The sequence below is a fragment of the Ambystoma mexicanum genome, chromosome 2q (assembly GCF_040938575.1).
Source record: "Ambystoma mexicanum isolate Mex_15411 chromosome 2q, UKY_AmexF1_1, whole genome shotgun sequence".
Classification (NCBI taxonomy): domain Eukaryota; kingdom Metazoa; phylum Chordata; class Amphibia; order Caudata; family Ambystomatidae; genus Ambystoma; species Ambystoma mexicanum.
The window spans coordinates 1,084,414,603-1,084,432,474 of record NC_090924.1 but is presented as its reverse complement, the minus strand read 5'-3'; the positions used below and the strand labels follow the sequence as shown (position 1 = coordinate 1,084,432,474).

At 46.2% G+C, this 17,872-nt stretch overlaps 1 protein-coding gene across 4 annotated transcripts in view; it reads right to left on the bottom strand.

Moving 5' to 3' along the window:
* AKAP9 (A-kinase anchoring protein 9) overlaps window positions 1-17,872 on the bottom strand; it is a 2,953,299-nt gene that overhangs the window by 390,413 nt on the left and 2,545,014 nt on the right. The window lies entirely within an intron of this gene.

The following is a 17,872-nucleotide window of genomic DNA, read 5'->3' as shown; positions in this document are numbered from 1 at the left end:
TGTAGCGTCCTCTCAACTAATCCCGCTACTTAGGGGGCCTTATGCCTTTGAATGTGTGTGGGCGCCAGCAGGGCAGGCCCTGGAGCGCTCTTGGGGTTGCCATTAAGGACCGGTGGCTTGGGTGCCTGGGAATGACTTTGTCCCGCACCTCGCCGTTTGCAATGAGGATTGGGGTTATGCGTCCCCCTTTGCGGATCTCTGAGCTGCGGTCAAGAATTCCAGAGCTTTGGGCCACCACGCGGCTCCTGAGTGTTAGACTTGGTTGGGTGCCAGGTCCCCCCTGCTGGCCCGGGGTTGATGAGTAAGACTCTTCCCTTACAATTGCTCTGGTGGGGGCCTCTCCCAAGGCTCTAGGTGTCGTTTGAGGCAGGGGGGGCCCTTTCCCGCCCCCTGGAAGTGTTCCACCGTACTTGTGAACCCAGAGAGGTGTGCTCACGGGGTCAGGGCTTCCCAGCACTGTGTGTTCGCTGGCCTCCTATGTTCACTTTAGCGAGCGCAGGCAGCCAGGCGTGATCCTCACCAGGAGCGGTCAGCATCGAGGAGGCAGCGTGGCTGGAGGTCGGAGTGGTCCGGGGACTTCTATGTGTAGAATGCCCTCAGGCTTGCCGTTCTATTGAGGGCCGTTGGAGCGGGATGCCCGTTGTGGTGAGTCCTGACTGCCGGGTCTCAGCTGGAGTGACCAGAGCCCGCCCACTTAGTGTGGATTACCGGGGCGGGTTGTCAGGGGTTCGGGCACACCAGGTGGGCCCCCCACGACCTTCAGGGGACTCAGTGCGGTTCCACCTTTTTCTCACCGCCACAGGGGGGCCGCAGCTCCGCCTCCCGCCACCAGCCGAGGTTGGGCCTTTGATACCCTGCGGCGGGGGGGTGTTAAGTCGGGGGCCCCGGGGACGAGAGTGCTGGGTCCTCGCCGCCGCCACCTCACGCCTTGAGTTTCAGGGTGGCGTTCTGTTCCGCACGTGGCCCCTCCTCCTCCTCAGGGTTAGAGCACTGCCGTAGCCGCCCCCTTTGGTCCCCGGAGGGCCTGAGTTCAGAGGCTGCGTTTTCAGGGATGCCGGCAATTTTTGGTGGAGTTGTTGCCTGAGTGTGTGGAAGCGTTGCTTCAAGCAGGCAGGCGTTTCATTTCTAGTTTGGTGTGGAACTGGCCATATATCTCGAGGATCTGTGGAAGGATCGGGGCAGGAGCTCAGGAGACACACGTCCTCACTCCAGGCACCTAGGCCACGCCCCCCTCAATTCTGCAGATTTTCTATGCGTCCTATTCTGGAATATTACTTAGGAAAGAACGAGCCAGTTCTACTGTACGAGCTGGACTTGGCAACTGTAAACTTGGGCCCATAACTCGACTCTTTACATGGCTCCATTTGGAAGAATGTTTCGCGGCTTTCTATCTCCATTCCAAATGCTATTATACTACACAAATTCAACTTAACCTCTCTACAGGTGCAGTATCACTGGCGGCAGTTATCGATCTATTCCAGGTTTTTGTCTCCTCCATCCAATTCCCTCTTTACAGATTTGCATCAGATCCTGAAGACCATTCTGTAACTTCAGTGATTAGGTTCACTGAACAACAGAATCTGTTGGAGCAAACTGGTTCTTCAGTCGGAGCTTATGTCAAACCCTGCTGCGACTAAATCCAAACTCTTAAGGGACGACTGGAGGTTAACCCTAGAAGCCTTGTCTACATACTCTTCATACCCTGAGTACGCTAGGTTTCCATGTAGGAGTGGTCACCTACCAGTCTACTCAAGATCCTTCCCATGTTACAAAAATCGTAACACGTATTTGCGATTCAAACTGAATTATTTTCACACTAAAGAGAGGACCCATCATTGGTCAAGGGGCTTACCAGAGGATTCACCTGTTGATTCACTGTTGACTTGACGCTTTTGTAACTCTAAGTGAGCCCCTGAAACACAAACACTGGGTTTTGGACTGTTGTGCTTTGGCTTCAATTCGAACGATCTCCTTTTCCAAAGAACTGGACAGCTTCACAAACGATTAATCAAAGCAACTGTTGTGGTTGAGATTCATTTGGGGCAACAACATATCCTTAATCATTGCACGTGTTCATTTTCTGCAAGAAACTGATTCTATGTCAGTTGTAAGAATTTTGTATGTATAATATTTTTAAGTTTTGTGTACTGATGTCCAATTTGTATAAGGTATCACAATAAAAAAATAAAAATATTGCACAGCAGATGTTCTATTTAGTTAATTAGTACATTTACTTTCACTAAGCGTCGAGAGATGACTGATAAACCTTTTTTCTGTAGGGCATGGGCGGGCCAAGAGTCTGCCTTGTGTGATACATTGACCCACTCATCAGAATTCCCATCCATAACCAAGCTGCACTTAAGCATTTAACAGCCAAATGGCTGTACTGGCTCCTTTGAGCACCAATTCCGTGCATCAAAACTGTGTTTTGCAGCTACAAAATGATGGTTGCCCTGTCTTGCCAAGCACTTATTGGGCAAGTTGTAACAGGGAGCACACCAAGAAAGGCCGCCAGTGTGTTTTCTTGTGTGCACTAAAGAAGCAAAGTGAAAAGCAGAACTACTCTGCTGCTTGCTAAGAAGTCCCATTGAAAAGGGAATATTTTACATTGAAAAGGATGCTGCCCTGACGCTCTTCATCTGTTTAACATCACACTGTTTTTATCAGCGAGACCCTGCCATGACCATCCATATTCAGATTGTGCTCCAGCAGAAGAGAGCATTATCCCTGAATGACAGGCTGTGTCAGACCAGATCTGGGAAATCAACAGAAGCTTTACTTTCAGCCACACGGGAAAACGCTTGACTTTTGTGCTACAAAATGTCAAAACAAACCCTAGCTCTCTGCGCACACAGGTCAATTTCAGTGGAACTTTGCCTTGAACATACTGATGTGTGAGAGAAACTGGCTAGGGCTGAAAAACAATGTTTGAAATCCAGATGGAAGAGAAAACCGAATTTGAAAGGGAAATCCCAGCAGCATTCACCACTAAAAAAATTAACGCTTTGACATTTAAAACTGCAAATGTGTAAATTGCAACTTTTCATTGTGTGAATTTGGCTGCACTGTGTTTTCCATTTCAAGTTGCTTTTTGAACTGTATGCCTTTTGTGATACCTTATCTTATAGTTGCTAGTGATATAACATCCCTGATACTGTGATAAAACATATGTACATCATTATTTAATCACACATATAATTAATAGTCAAATTCCGAGTGTCATTTGAGGGAAGGTCGGATTTTGATTCTGTTTGCTGCCTAATATTCCTGATTCCTGTGTCAAAATGTGTTTTTGCAAAACAAGAAAAATGCCTATTTCTATCATGGTATCAGGCAAATAGTTGGGGCAAGCTGGGTGGAGGGTTGGCAGGCCTGGCATAGGCACACAAAGAACCCATAGCAGATCCATCCTTTACTTCCTTCCTAGTGTTTGTAGTAACTTCCTGGTTACCACTTCCTGTTGCCAAACAAGAAGTGCATGACAATCCATGAGCTCTCTAGTGTTAGGTGCGGCTGGCTAGATAAGCCACACCCAAGAATCTTCCAGTGCTTCATGTTGCTTACTGTGAGCTGCATCAGCAACACACTCGCCGTGCTCTGGTTCAGCCAGCTTCTGCTTACCTGCTCCGGATCATCCTGCTTCAGCTTACCTGCTCCTCATCATCCTGCTTCAGCTTACCTGCTCCGGATCATCCTGCTTCAGCTTCCAGGTACTCTGTGTTTTCTCCACGCCGTAGCTATCTCCAGTCAAGAGGGGACTTCAACACCGGCATCTGTAAGAACAAAGATGAAAAGCGTTCGCGCGCGCACTGCATTAACGCTGCACATACTCACCAAATCTTCCCGCGGCGCTGGTATCCAGGTCAGTTGTGCGAGCGCACAAACCCCTGCAAAATAAAGAGACATTAGTCATTGCGCTCACCCTAATAACGCAGTATATACTTACCAATATCTCCGTGCAAACTTACCAGACCACCAAGTCTTCGCTAGCACTGAACCTGGACTTGAGGCGCTAATATCACGTAATCCACTCCTGCAAGGGTAGAAAAAGGAGAGACATGACCAGGCGCGCTCGAATTTAAGGCGCTGAGCTTATCTACCAGCAGCTTACTTCAGCACTCAGCGCTACTCACCCACAAAATACCTAGGCAAACAAAGACAATATGAACAATTCAGGACACTAAACAATCTCTGTGCAACGTTCACTTGCAAAAGACTTTCTAGCCAGTGAAGAAACTGGCACCTTGAACACTCGGCCTCGCTGTGAAGGCATATAACAGCGTGTGGCATATGAACTCAGCCAACAGACATTGGCATCATCCATATGAGCAAATCGCGCCCCTGTGAATGCACGATGGAGTGCACACCTTACTAAAGATCAAGGTAAGCCCTTAGGGGACATCACAGCACACCTTAAAGCAAAGGGAAGGGCCCAGGGGAATCAGGTGAATCCAGGTCTGAGTGTTTACCTTGTATTTGACAGGAATCCCTGCGGGTGAAAACAGGGAAAGTGAGAACTCTGGGTCAAGGGAGGCTCATCCATCGCTCCTGCAGCGACACAGGTGAGTGTGACAATTTTAAAAGTACAATGTTGAATAAAACCCTTTCCATGCCAAGGAATGTCAAGGGGGTGTTGTGTGAAAACCTAGATGGGATGTGTTGTTTCAACAGACATGATTCTGATGCAGAAAAGTAAAATACCTAAGGTATTGGCTGCATTGTGGAACTAGCCAAACAGGTTTTCTCCTTGGGGGCATGGAGGGAGGGTGCTAGCAAACAGGAGCGGCCTCCCCCGAAAAGAATCCACAATTGATTCTGGAACACTTATGGGCTAATTGTGCCCTTGGAAACTCGGAATAGGCCAAGAGAAAGAAATATCACACGCTTATCAGACTTGTGTCTGCGCGCCAACTTGAGACAATAGATTCTGGGACACCTGCATGTGACTTCTGGAAGTGACAACAATCATCAACTCAAACCAAGGATCTTCAAAGAAAACCTCCATGACAACCCTGGGCTAAGCTGACATTTGCTGGTAGCCTTAACAAAATGGTCCCAGTTGAAGGACAAATGCCAGCCCCATTTGCCTCAAAATACTATTTGATGAATACACTTTTAAGACTGTTAATTCTGTAACCGGAGAGCGCAGCAATGTAAAAAGTGTACAGTTTAAATGTGATTTTTGTGGCTTCTAAACAAGATATTGCGGCCGTCCATAGCATGTATGGGCCGCAAACCCCAGGAAAATATGAATCATGGTAAAGGTACACATGGTGGAACGTTAAAAAGTAATAGAAATATGCCCTATGATAATATGCACACACACCTAACATTGTGGGATTTTGGGTGAATCGATTCTCAGTCAAATCGTGAAAAACTATTAGAAGGACGAAACAATGGCATACAAACCTGGGAGTGGGAACACCATGCTCTGTATAAAATATGTAATCTGCCTATGTAATTTGCGAACGTGCCACAAGTGTACAAATGTGTGATTTATGTTCAGACTGATTTTAGCAAAAGTAACTGTGGGATGATACTCTGCATTGTAAAGCACACATAATAAATCTGATGTCATGCCCCCCGAGACCCAACCGGCTGACAGTAAGGCGTTAACAATCACTCCTGACCAATCCAGTTGTTGGAGGCATGCCCAGCCTAAACCTGCCCCACCGTATAGTCCTATGATGTCACCATGCCTTATAAATAAGAGGCGGACAGAGGCAGGGACACACACTCCTGAATTTCCAGCGCCTGCGTAACCAGACACACCAGATCCACCTTTGCAAGATTCCAGACTCTACTGCCAAGCCAAAGCATAGCTGACCCTATCTCAGCAAGGCCATTGATCCAGAAACCCCACTAAAATCCCAATAACAAGGGGGAAAAGCTGTGGTACCCTCTTGGGAGCATCCTGTGAACAGACTGGCTTTTTGCCCACTACCTGTATGCCTGCTGTACCCTTGCCATCCAGTGACCAGACTTGCCCAGCCGTTTGCTGTGAGGGGCGCCCGCCGTGCGGTGACCAGAACCCGGTCGACTGTCCCAAAACCCAAACTCAAGCGTGGACTGAGTATTTCCCCATCCCATAGCTACACATAGCCTATTCCATATTGACCCTTTTTCTCTTTGTCTTATTTTCTAAGGAATCCTATCCATACCCTGGTAACTTGTTTAAGACTGTTAGAATGCTCTGTGCACCCTGTCTTTGAACTCCAAGCGTTAGCGCCACTTTCCTATTCATTTCGGTCTTGTATAGATCTTAAGTCCTTAGCAATATTTTGAATAAATTAATGAATTTTCCATAAAGAAAAGGGGTACACTGCGTGAAGGGTTACAACTGCAGCGTAACTTTTATATTCACGGGTGGCGTTCCTCTTTTCTAGCCATTAAATCTAGTGTTAGTAAAATGTGTCTTTTCTTTAAAACCGATTTTCTCTCCTTAATTGCTTCATTTTACCAAAACCGAACCTCCTTTCACCTTGAAAATCTCATCCGATTATCCAGCTATAGACACTCTTTCACTTCTATATTGTCCCATTGATGTGCATCTATCACCCAGCCTAAAAACCGCATTGCAATTCTGTGTTTTAAACCCGTTTAAAAAAAATTAACGCTTTGACATTTAAAACTGCAAATGTGTAAATTGCAACTTTTCATTGTGTGAATTTGGCTGCACTGTGTTTTCCATTTCAAGTTGCTTTTTGAACTGTATGCCTTTTGTGATACCTTATCTTATAGTTGCTAGTGATATAACATCCCTGATACTGTGATAAAACATATGTACATCATTATTTAATCACACATATAATTAATAGTCAAATTCCGAGTGTCATTTGAGGGAAGGTCGGATTTTGATTCTGTTTGCTGCCTAATATTCCTGATTCCCTGCTGCTTCTTTCTATCCACTCAGAATTCGATTAATTGGGGTTTGAGGGAACATTGCAGGGGGAAATCTTAACTCGGGTGCTATCTATCCTAATTGAAAAAGTGCTCCTATTCATTTGTGCTTTGGATATGTTTTTGTAGAAGGTTAGCCTAGTGTATTTCAGTAGTTTTCATTGTAGTTATCACCCCATTGGTGATTGCTGCCCAATATAAAAATTGTGTGATTTCCTTTGAAATAAAAATAAAAAAATATTGTATTCCCACCAACCGGCCTGGTTCATGGTCCATTGTGACTCGGGGTATTTGTGAAAGGGGGTGTGAGACGGGTTGGGTATTGGCTCAATTCGAATTCGTAGAAAATAAAGAGAAAGTATTCTAATTGAGGGCTACGTCCTAGGCTAAGGGCAAGCGTCCTGATCCGGTGTGTGACGCCCAGTTAGAATCCTTCACAGCCTTTGTTTAAGCATAAGTATTCAACAACTAAGTTTTACAATAGTTAAATAGGCGTTCAGAGATTCACCAACTATTGGGTGTTGGGGGAACGTCCGGCTGGTTTATGGGGCCGCCTGAGTCCACCTTCCCCAACCCCACACACAGAAACATCAGTTAGTTGGCAAGATTATTAAATCAAATCTAGAAGGAAAAACAACTCTCTCGAAGTCCAAAAGTTGGATGCTATCATCAGTCTTAGAGCAGCAGACCAGCGCCTTCAAAGAATCAAAACAAAAAAAGTCAGAGGGCAGTTTCTCAAACTCTGCCTCCCATTTGGACATTGTACGTTTCTGCTACATGCAAAATGATTCACAAATCAAGGAGCTTTTACAACATGGCTCCACTGTCCCACTCACAACCACACATGATTTCTATGGCAGTTCCCTGAGATGGAAAATAGTAGTATACCCAGAGAACTGGATATGTAGATTTGTGCTTGTGCCTCTTAGAAACCATGCGTGAAGGCTGAGTGTCTTGACCTCTGGATGGAGAACCCGACCTTCCTCTTGCGAGAGAACATCCTCTCTTTGTGGAAGACGTATTGGAGGGCAGATGGACGTGCCCAAAAGGTCTGGGTATCACGTCCTCCTGGCCCAATCCGGGGCATTTAGGATCATGGATTTCCCGAACTTTCTCAACCTCCTGATGACATGGGGAATGACGGCGACTGGAGGAAACGCGTAAAGGAGTGGAAATTCCCAGTCCACCATGAACAAGTCTCCTAGAGCTCCTCTTGGGGGAAATTCCCTTGAGCAATACAGTTTGCACTTCCAGTTGGTACCAGTCGCAAACAGATTAACTTGAGGGGGTCCCCCGAAAGGGTGAAGATCTGCTGAAAGACTTCCTGAGCTAGTTCCCACTCGTGCCTGCTCAGAGCGTCCGTCGCTGTGTTTTGCTATCTGGCTAGAAGAACTGCCGCCAGAGAGATTCCTTCTTGTATTGCCCAGAACCAGGGCTGCATTGCTTCTCTGCACAGCGGTAGTGACCCTAAACCTCCTTTCTTGTTGCAGTAGTACATGGCCATTGTGTTGTCCATCATTATCAGGACATTCTTTCCCCGTACAGATGGCAGGAAGGCCTTCAGCACTAGTCTGATTGCCCTCTGCTCCTAAGAGTTGATATTTACGCCGATTGTTAGATCGTTGGTGTGGGCTCCCCACCCCGTAAGTGAGGCGTCGGTCACTACCGTTATCTCTGGCTATGGTTGCCGAACCGATTCTCCCTTGAGAATGTTGTCCTTGCAAGCCCACCATAGAAGGTCCTGGGCAACTCTGCTCGGAACTTGCAGTTGTTCTGACATATTCCCTGAAAATTGGCATCACAGAGTCCTGAGGGCCAATTGAAGGGATCTCATTCTCAATCGGCTTCTGGCAGGAACCAGAAAAATGCAGGATGCCATGAGGCCGAGCAACCTTAGAAAATCGAAGGCCGGCAGATTCTGGCCGTTCTGGAATTTTGTTACCATCTGCAGAATGTGTTGAGCTCTCACCTCGGGTGGCAAGGCTTTCCCCGAGGAAGTATCCAGGACTGCTCCGATGAACTTGAGTCTTTGGAATGGTATCATATGGGACTTCTTGTAATTGAGGGAGAAGCCCAGTCTGTGAAGGGAGTGGCAGGTGATGCTGAGATGTTCATGGACTTGTTCGTGTGAGCGAGCCCTGATCAGACTTGCTGCCACTACCGACATCAACTTGATGAAAACCATCGGGGTGGAGCTCAGCCGAATGGCAGTACTCGAAACTGATAATGAGAACCGCCAACCGCGAACCTCAGGTACTTTCTGTGCTTGAGATGTATTGGCACATGAAAGTAAGCATCCTGAATGTCCAATGATGACAAGCAGTTTTGGAGTTGGAGAGCCTGAAAGATCTGACAAAGGGTAACCATCTTGAACTTGTCCTTCCTCAGGAACTTGTTCAAGTTTCTTAAGTCCAAGATGGGTCTCAATCCTCCGTCCTTCTTGTGAATGAGAAAATAGGGGGAATACCAACCCGTGTTCCTCTCTGCTACAGGTACATGTTCTAGTGCACCTTTCTCTAGCAGGGTTAAAACTTCTTGCAGAAGGAGCGGATCTGGAATTTTGACAGAGTCGTATCCCGGTGGATGATCCTGAGGCTTTTTCTGAAGAGGAGGGCAGTAATCTTGGGCTACTGTTTTTAATGCCCAAGCATCCGAAGTAATGGACTGCCATTCATTCAGATGCTGAAAAATTCTGCATCCCATCGGGGTCTTGTGGGTCAAGGCCTCCGAGAGGCTTAGAGGCGGCTGCAGCAGTGGCTGAGGGTGAAGTTGCCACTGCTGGGGCTGATTTAGCACCCCTTCCTCATCCACCACTAGGGAATCTTCTTTATCCCCTCGGAACGGCCTGTCCTCTTCCTCTACCAAATGAAGAATAGAAACGAAAAGAACGACCCCTCCAGGAAGATAAGCCTCAATAGGACTGTTGAGGTTGTCGAATGGAGGCGCTAAGAGATTTAGCCACCACCTTGGAGGTCTGCAGCTTCTCCAGACTCTCATCCACCTTGCTGCCAAACTACCTCGAGCCGTCAAAGGGAATGTTGAGCAGTCTGCCCTGCACATCGGTGCAAACCCAGACTTCCTCAACTACGCAAATCTGCATAGTACGGTGCTTGCAGTCATTGACCCAGGAGGATAGCTCAGTAGCAACGCGCTCGCCTTGGAAGCAAGACGACACGAAGCAACACAGGTTCGATCCCCGGGTTCGCGCTTAGAAACCTCGGGGTATTTAAGCGCGTTATAAATACGCAACTAAGACAAAAAAAATACAATTGCGCAACAAAAAAAAACATTCCTGTAACAGTGCCTTGATGCCCGCGGGCTGTGTGAGCGCTTTAAAAATGCTAAATAAATAAATCTGCTGATGCTGTCAGCCGTATCCAATCCTGACTGGAGACATTTCCCCACTGCTTCCTTTCCATCCTTTCCTAAAGCCAGGAAGCCGTCTCTTTCTTCGCCTTCTAGAATGTGATCAGCCACCATGGCAACACAGTCCCACAGGGTATAGGAAAATCTTGACAAAGTACAGGTGACATTGGTAGACTTTGAGGCCATGCTGCCTGATGTAAAAACCTTGCGAGCACAGGCATCTATCGTTTTGTCATCATAGCGGGTAAGCAGATTGCCGGTTGACGTGGCAGGCTGAACCACTAAGCTCTCAGGTGTAGGGTGCTTGGTGAGGTAGTCTGGGTCGCTGTTAGAGGGTCTATATTTGCTAGAGAAACATCTGTTCACTGCAGGCCCAGATTCTGGAGCTTGCCAATTAGCCTTAGCCCTTTTCTAAAGGGCTTTGTGGAAGGGCAGCATTGGATCCTTCTGCTGTCCTTGGTCTAGGATGTCTGTCATGTCATCCTGCTCATACACTGGGGATGCTCTACTCCACCCCATGTATTCCGTCACTCTGTTCATGAGATTTCTGTAACCAGAATCTGCATGTTTAGAGGGGTCAGGCCTGCCAAACTCCAATTCTGGCGAAGTATCACGGCCACTAGCAGATTGGAGGGAGTCACAATGGTCTTTCATTCTAGATTACTGATCAATTAGTTCCTCAGGCACATTTTTAGTGCCGTAATGCACCCCAAATGGAGAATTCTCCTCACCAGAGGCCAATTCCTCCTGATATATAGAGGACATACACTTAAAAAAGCTTTATTTGGAATTGGTTTGAAAATCTTCTGAATTGGCACAGGTTTCGATGGGATCGAAATTTCCATTGACGGTGTTGAGGACGGCTTCAAAAAAGGTGTCGATTTACTTGGAATTGCCCTCGGTTTTGGCTTCGAGATGTTAGACACGAATCTCTCAACGCTTTGTGCTTCTTCGACGGTATGTTAGACAGACTTGGTTCTCGAGTCGATCCCTTCGACGCCTTTTCATCGGGTCGAGTATTCGCTCGCCGTAAAGTTGGCTTCATGCTCTGCCTTGATGAAATAGCCTTCGACTTCCGTGAGTCGTCCGAAGGAGCGACCGGGGCTTGGCTCTTCCTCGACTCCTTCAAGGGGGTCGGGCCGCATTCTCGAACATTCACATCATTTCCACTCTAAAGGCATCCCATTTACGTGGGGAATCTGACGGTGTCCTATGGTGTCTCTTCTTCGCCTTCTTCGATGACGAAGACTGCCTCGATCGACTCCGCGACCGGGACCTCTTCAATCGGTTATGTCGGATAGAGTCTCGACTCGCCAGACTTCTGTTCCTTCTTCGAAGTCTCCCTCCCCACTGCCAGTTTACCTCTGCGTTCCCACAGAGCTTTTCCTGTCATGGACTGAGAGGATCTGCAGTCATCGGTACGTTGCCCGGAACTCAGACACCAGAGGCAGACGCGGTGCCGATCCATTATAGACATCTTTGACCCTCAGTCGTAGCACTTCTTAAACCCCGACTTTGGGGTCAAAGGGGTAGATGCAGTTAGTACTCGAAGTGAAAGCTTTCGGAAAAACAGAACTGAAGCCTACGGGCGCTGTACGAGCTATTTATACTATCAATGACGTTGACACCCGACGGACATCGATGCCATGACATCGGGTACAGGGCCCTTTGCTGAGAATTATTTTTTCAGAAGCAGCAAAGCTGGTGAGATATGAATATCAAAGATGAGGAATAAGTGGAAGGACACAATCCATTTGAAATGTTTTATTGGCGGCAGCTGCTCATTCTCTTTTTAAGATTCAGTAACAGAGCACATCAGGTCTAAACTTAGGGACTCTTCAATGGTGGTTCACTAAGCAGCAGGAGGTTTGGGGGGGTGAGTGTTTTAGGTATATCGTTTTGACAAGCGTAATTCTTCATGAAAGAACAGAGCGTTTTGCTCAGCACTGTACACATGGAAGTGCAATTTGTGACAGGGTTGTGATTTCGGCCCTATCAGGGGAGGCAGCCCGACCCCGAATGGTGCCCACATGGAGTGCGGACCCCCTCCAAGCCCCTTCTAATTTGCAGGTACAAAGCTGCAGGAGGATGACGAGGGGTGGCCGCGTTTAGAGACCAGTGCAGCAGCCAGCTCGAAGCCACAGCATCTCCGGCAGGAGACTAGAGCCGGGGGTGGAGACATCACAATGGAATCCGCCGACGCAGGCTGGTGAACCAACACCCTGAGATCAGCAGCCTGCACAACACTGGCCGCCACAGAGGGAGAGCTGCCATGGTGAAGCCGCAAGGCAGTTCGGCAAACTACTGGAAAGCGTGGATTTAGCTGGCAGTGTCAGCTGAAAACTGCAAATATGTTAAAACCCACTAAACCACCAGGGAGGGTTTTAATAATAAAGAAAGTCATCTATGGAGGCCATGGCTTTAATAAACCACTACACTACCATGGATCAAGAATAATAAAAGGCCCCTACAGTGACCATGTAAATTAAGGCCCCACTAAATCACCAGGGATTCTCTTTTGGGGGAAAGCTCTTCAGTTAGTTAGAACAGCAGTTTCCTGTGGACCCTTGGAGAGTCCACTTTAGAAACACAGCAAGCAGCATGGTGTGAGAAGGGGGCAGGGCTTAAAAGCCGTTATTAGCCCTCCCCTGTTAAAACCCTGGAAGTCAGGTAAGTGGATAGGTCAGGTTAAGTTGGGTTATTTTAGAGAAAGCCTGAGTAAAAGTTGGCGCGGGTTAGTTGATTGAGTACAGGATGTGGATGACTGCGGCCGAGAGACCAGAGGAGGAAAGTTTGGAAGGAGTGTGGAGGTTATTGGCGAGAGGGGTTTGTGCATGGGAGTAAAGAGTGAGCATAGTAGGGGATATAGTAGTTGTACTTGCTGGGAGATGGTAGTGGCAATCGGGAGGTAGTGTTAATTGGAAGTTAGTGGTAGTAGGAGTAGCAAAGTAGAAGTAGGAAGGCAAGGTAGTCGTGGTAGTAAGTAGTAGAAGCAGTAGCGGCCATGAAGTATGAGATTAGAGAGAGAAGAGGTAGTAGTGGTAGTAGAGGAATAGCAGTAGAGTGGTAGTAGAAGTAGAGAGGCGGTGGTAGCGAGAGGGAGTGGTGGAATAAGGAGTGGTGGTAAGAACATAGAGGGAATAGTAGTAGCGGAGCAATAGCAGATACAAGGATGGATAAGAAGGCACCAGCGGAGGAAGAAGGCGGTAGTGATTGGAGGAACTGAGAAGAGAAAGTAATATCAAAGGGTGGAGATACAAAGGTGGAATGTGAGATCCGAGGGATAGCAGGAGGTCTTGAGGAAAGCATCTTTGGGACGCAGTGCAGTAGACGGTCAGGTGATATCTATTCTCATGTCAAACCATGTTTAAAGCAGTATATTTGAGCAACAGGCCTGAGCCGTTAATGCAAATGCGGGTACAAAGTTTGGTAGAAGAAAGCACAAAAAAGACATCTTTAGTGCAAACCCTGGACTTCCCATCACGGACACCTATGGTAGCGCTGCCTCTAGAGAGGTTTTCACTGATATCCTCTTCTCTGTTCCCCCATCTCATCTCTACTCTCTCTCCACATGCTCTACCATTAACGGTGGCACAAAGTGGGAAGTCCTCTTGGCCTTCCTTCATTCCTTTCTTCCTTCCTTCCTTCCTTCCTTCCTTCCTTCCTTCCTTCCTTCCTTCCTTCCTTCCTTCCTTCCTTCCTTCCTTCCTTCCTTTCTTCCTTTCTTCCTTCCTTCCTTCCTTTCTCTCCTTCCCTTCTCTCCTTCCCTTCTCTCCCGCCCTCCTCTGACAGATGAACCATGCCCCTTTTCACCACCTCAGAAAACCTTCAAAGGCACAGACCTCCTCCATCTGGCAACTCTTAACAACCGTTCAGCCAACCAACACTCCGCTGACATCTGTCTCCTTCTTGAAGATATTGACCTCAACGTTCTTGCTCTTGACGAGACATGGTTCAATGCCAGCTCAGTCACTGCTTTTGACACCTTCCTCCCTGAAGGGTTCAAGATCATCTCCAAGCCTCAACCTCACTGCACTCGTGGGGGTGTTGGAGTGGCCTTAATCTTCCTGAATGGGTTCCTGCTTCCATCATACCTACCCAGCTCTACTCTTCATTTGAAAGCCTGGTTTTCAAGTTGGTTATCTCTCCCATCTCCACCCTGACCATTGCCACCATTTACTGGCCTCCAGGTGCCACCTCCCTGTTCCTCTTTGAATGGGCTGACTTCTGCTCTTCCTTATTTTCATCCACAATCAATCTCCTCCTACTGAGTGACTTCAACATCCAACTGGACTCCCCAGGCTCTGCATCCAAGCTCTTCACTGACCTCTGCACCTTGCTTTCCCTCTCCATTCTCCCTTCTGGGCCAACCGACTCAGCTAGATACACTTGGACGCCCTCATACACTCTGACCTCTCTCTCCGCCCAGCTCTTTTTCAAACTCCCGTCCCGACCCTCTTTCACCCTCCATCACCCCAGACTGCCTATCTGCCATCCAGTCCTGGTGTACCGCCAATGATCTCTGCCTCAATGCCTGTAAAACTGAGATCCTTTCCATCGAGACCCCTGCTCCCTCCTTCACTTCACTCTGGCCTTCCTCTTTGGGCTCTCCCCCTGAGCCCTCTTCTGAAGCCAGAAACCTTGTAGTCATCTTCGACTCCTTTCTCTCCTTCCTCCTTCACACTCAGGACATTGAGAAAAAGTCCCACTTTCAGCTCTTCCTTCTCAAAGTAATTTTCCTTTTTCTCACTTTCCCACAGAGGCCCGATCTGACCAAGCCCTGGTTCTCTCTAGGCTTGACTATTGTAATAGCATCCTCCTGAATCTACCATCTTCCACTCTGTGACTCCTCCAGCTAATCCAGAATAGGGCAGCAAGACTTATCCTTAGCCTTAAGACCAGGGACTGTTTCTCTTCTGAACTAAAAAGTCTTCACTGGCTCCCGGTTGCTAGCACCATGGTCAATCCCAAGTGACATTAACTGTGAAGCATTTTATTTCCACTTATGTTTTTTTAGGGAAAAAGGTGATAGTGCTTTAATAGGTGGCTTTTGTCATTTTTTGGCATTTTTCCTGAATTGTACACCATCCAGGGCCTCTAGTCTCCATTTTCAGCCCTCTCATCTCCCTACCTTCTACAGATAGTCAGTATGAGAGGTATTTTACCCTTTTTTTCAAAAAAATGTTTTTGTATATGGTTTGTATAAACCTTTACAAAAAGAAGAGAAATATATAAAAACATCAACATTACATACATTTCTAAATTCTTAACATTTAAAATAAAAAATAAAAAGAACAGCAAAACACTTTTGCAAAATACAAAATCCATACATAAAAGTTTCACAAGATTCTAACAAATATAGCTCTTTAACATTCAATTATCAGCTATATTAAAAATACACATTATATACTAAAAACAAATATGAGTTCAATGAATTGTCCATATTAATATCTTATATTATCGATGAATGCACGGATTATTTTTTTTAGAGGCTACATATCATAATCTAATGGCATCCCTTGCGGTTACACAAGGATCATTATGGAGTTGAAGCTAATTTCTCTTCAATGATCTTTAGTAGATGCACTAAGGCGAAAGTTAAGGGGTTATAATTTCCCACCATCTTCCTTTCCCATCAAGAGTCTAGGCAGTCAACAAAGTATGGATTAACACATTAAAAAGATAGTTCGAGCTGCTCTAAATTGGTGACACTCAAGTACAAGATGTTGAAGAGTTTCTAAAGGCTCTAAGCAGTTACCAAATCTGCACTTCTCATTTCGTGCGCCCATTTGCATACCCATCCAATACCTGCATCGTTCTCTTGTACGAAATTGATTACATTTAAAACGTATCAAGTACATTCGAGTATTCATGCATTTTACCCTTTATTGATATCACAACGAGATAGGTATTGAAAGGGGAAGTGCTTTTAGGTGTTTCTATGAAGATTGCCTAGCAAGATTTGGTGAGGTTGCCTAGCAAGACCTGGTAAGGCAGGTAGTTGTTTTTTAAGGTGACTATGATATTTTGGAGAAAGTTGATCAGTTTAAAGTAGATGTAGAGGCAATGAAAATGATTACTGCTTATTCATTAATGAGTTCTTGCATTTTAAATATATTGTGCATATTGACCATTATGGTAGTAATGTTTCTTTATTACTGATTTCTCCTTTAAGATGACTTTATACATGAGCAATCACTGAGTGTTCATTATTGAGTGTTTTGTCAAAAGCATTTGAACAATTTGAACATGAACATTAACTCTGGGGCATCGATTTAAATGTATTTTGTATTGAAGTGCTATGTATGGTACATGGCTTAATACACTTATGGAGGGTTACAGGAAGGTATGAGAAGTGGACGAAGGCGACATTAGTAAACCTCTCCTGTGCAGTCAAATGAGTATCAGCCACCCATATCAGTGGGTTGATTGCCTGCTCCCTTTAGGGATGCACATTGACAGGTATATGCTCTTCCCCATCTCTATTCCTGTCACAGCCCCTAAGGGGGTTTTGGTCACTCCCCTGGGGTTGATGTGGGGCGGGGAGGGCTCTGGAGATTGAGGTGATAAGAATCACATCACAGGTGAAACAGTGTGTGAGGGACGACAGGCAGCCATCGGCTTAGAGAACACACCATTAGTCCCAGCTAGAAACACACAGGCAGGTGGCACCATTTAATAGAATTAACATCCATTAGGGACGCCTGGGTTATGGAGCTGAAGTCTGGGAGCTGGGGGAAGAGAGAGAGAGAGAGAGAGAGAGAGAGAGAGAGAGAGAGAGAGAGAGAGACAGACCGCCCTAGAGTCAAACTTCCCAAAGAACCAGGTAGGTTACAAAGATCCTTTTTAAGAACTGACAACCACTTAGTTTCTTCAAAAATTTATACTGAAAACCCCTGGACCTACTTTGGGATTCAGACTGGTTATTTGTGGCAGGCTCCCAGTCCCAATTTGAAGTGAAAAATGACTATATTGTGGCAGCAAAATCAGGTAAGGATGATTTTTATCATGTCCCAGCATATGCCCTTGTATCCTGAGAAGGTGTCCTCTTCTGTTGAAGTTGGGAATCAGTAGTAGAGGCCGGCATATTAAACAAAGGGAGGAAGGAGAAGCAGAACTCTAGTGTTCAGAAAACCAGTAGTACAATAGAGGAAAGAGATTCCCAGACATTTTGGGGACTGAACCATTCTAATGTTAACAGCATGAGAAGCCTGAATCCAAAATGGGTTGAAGTAAACAGTTCAAACAACAACAGATTTACAACCCACTGTAAAGAACAATCTAGCGGGATGATCCTACATTGCAGTGTGGGTCCACAAAGAACAGCGTTGGAGAATTGATAAACAACACAAATCCTATGCCTGCAACTCTATTTTCAAGGGCTATGTAGCACTGAAGAGACAAACTGTGCTTTGAGTCCAGGAACACCAGCAAATGAATTGATGATGGACGGGTCTAGAGTGAGGCAGGTCCTACATATAAGAAAGGAATAATTCCATACATACCACTGGAGAGGAAGCCTTAGATCTCGAGATAATAAGGTCTAATATAGCTTCAATTAAACACCACCCTGGAATTCAAGGACACTGAAAGTTCATGAACATAT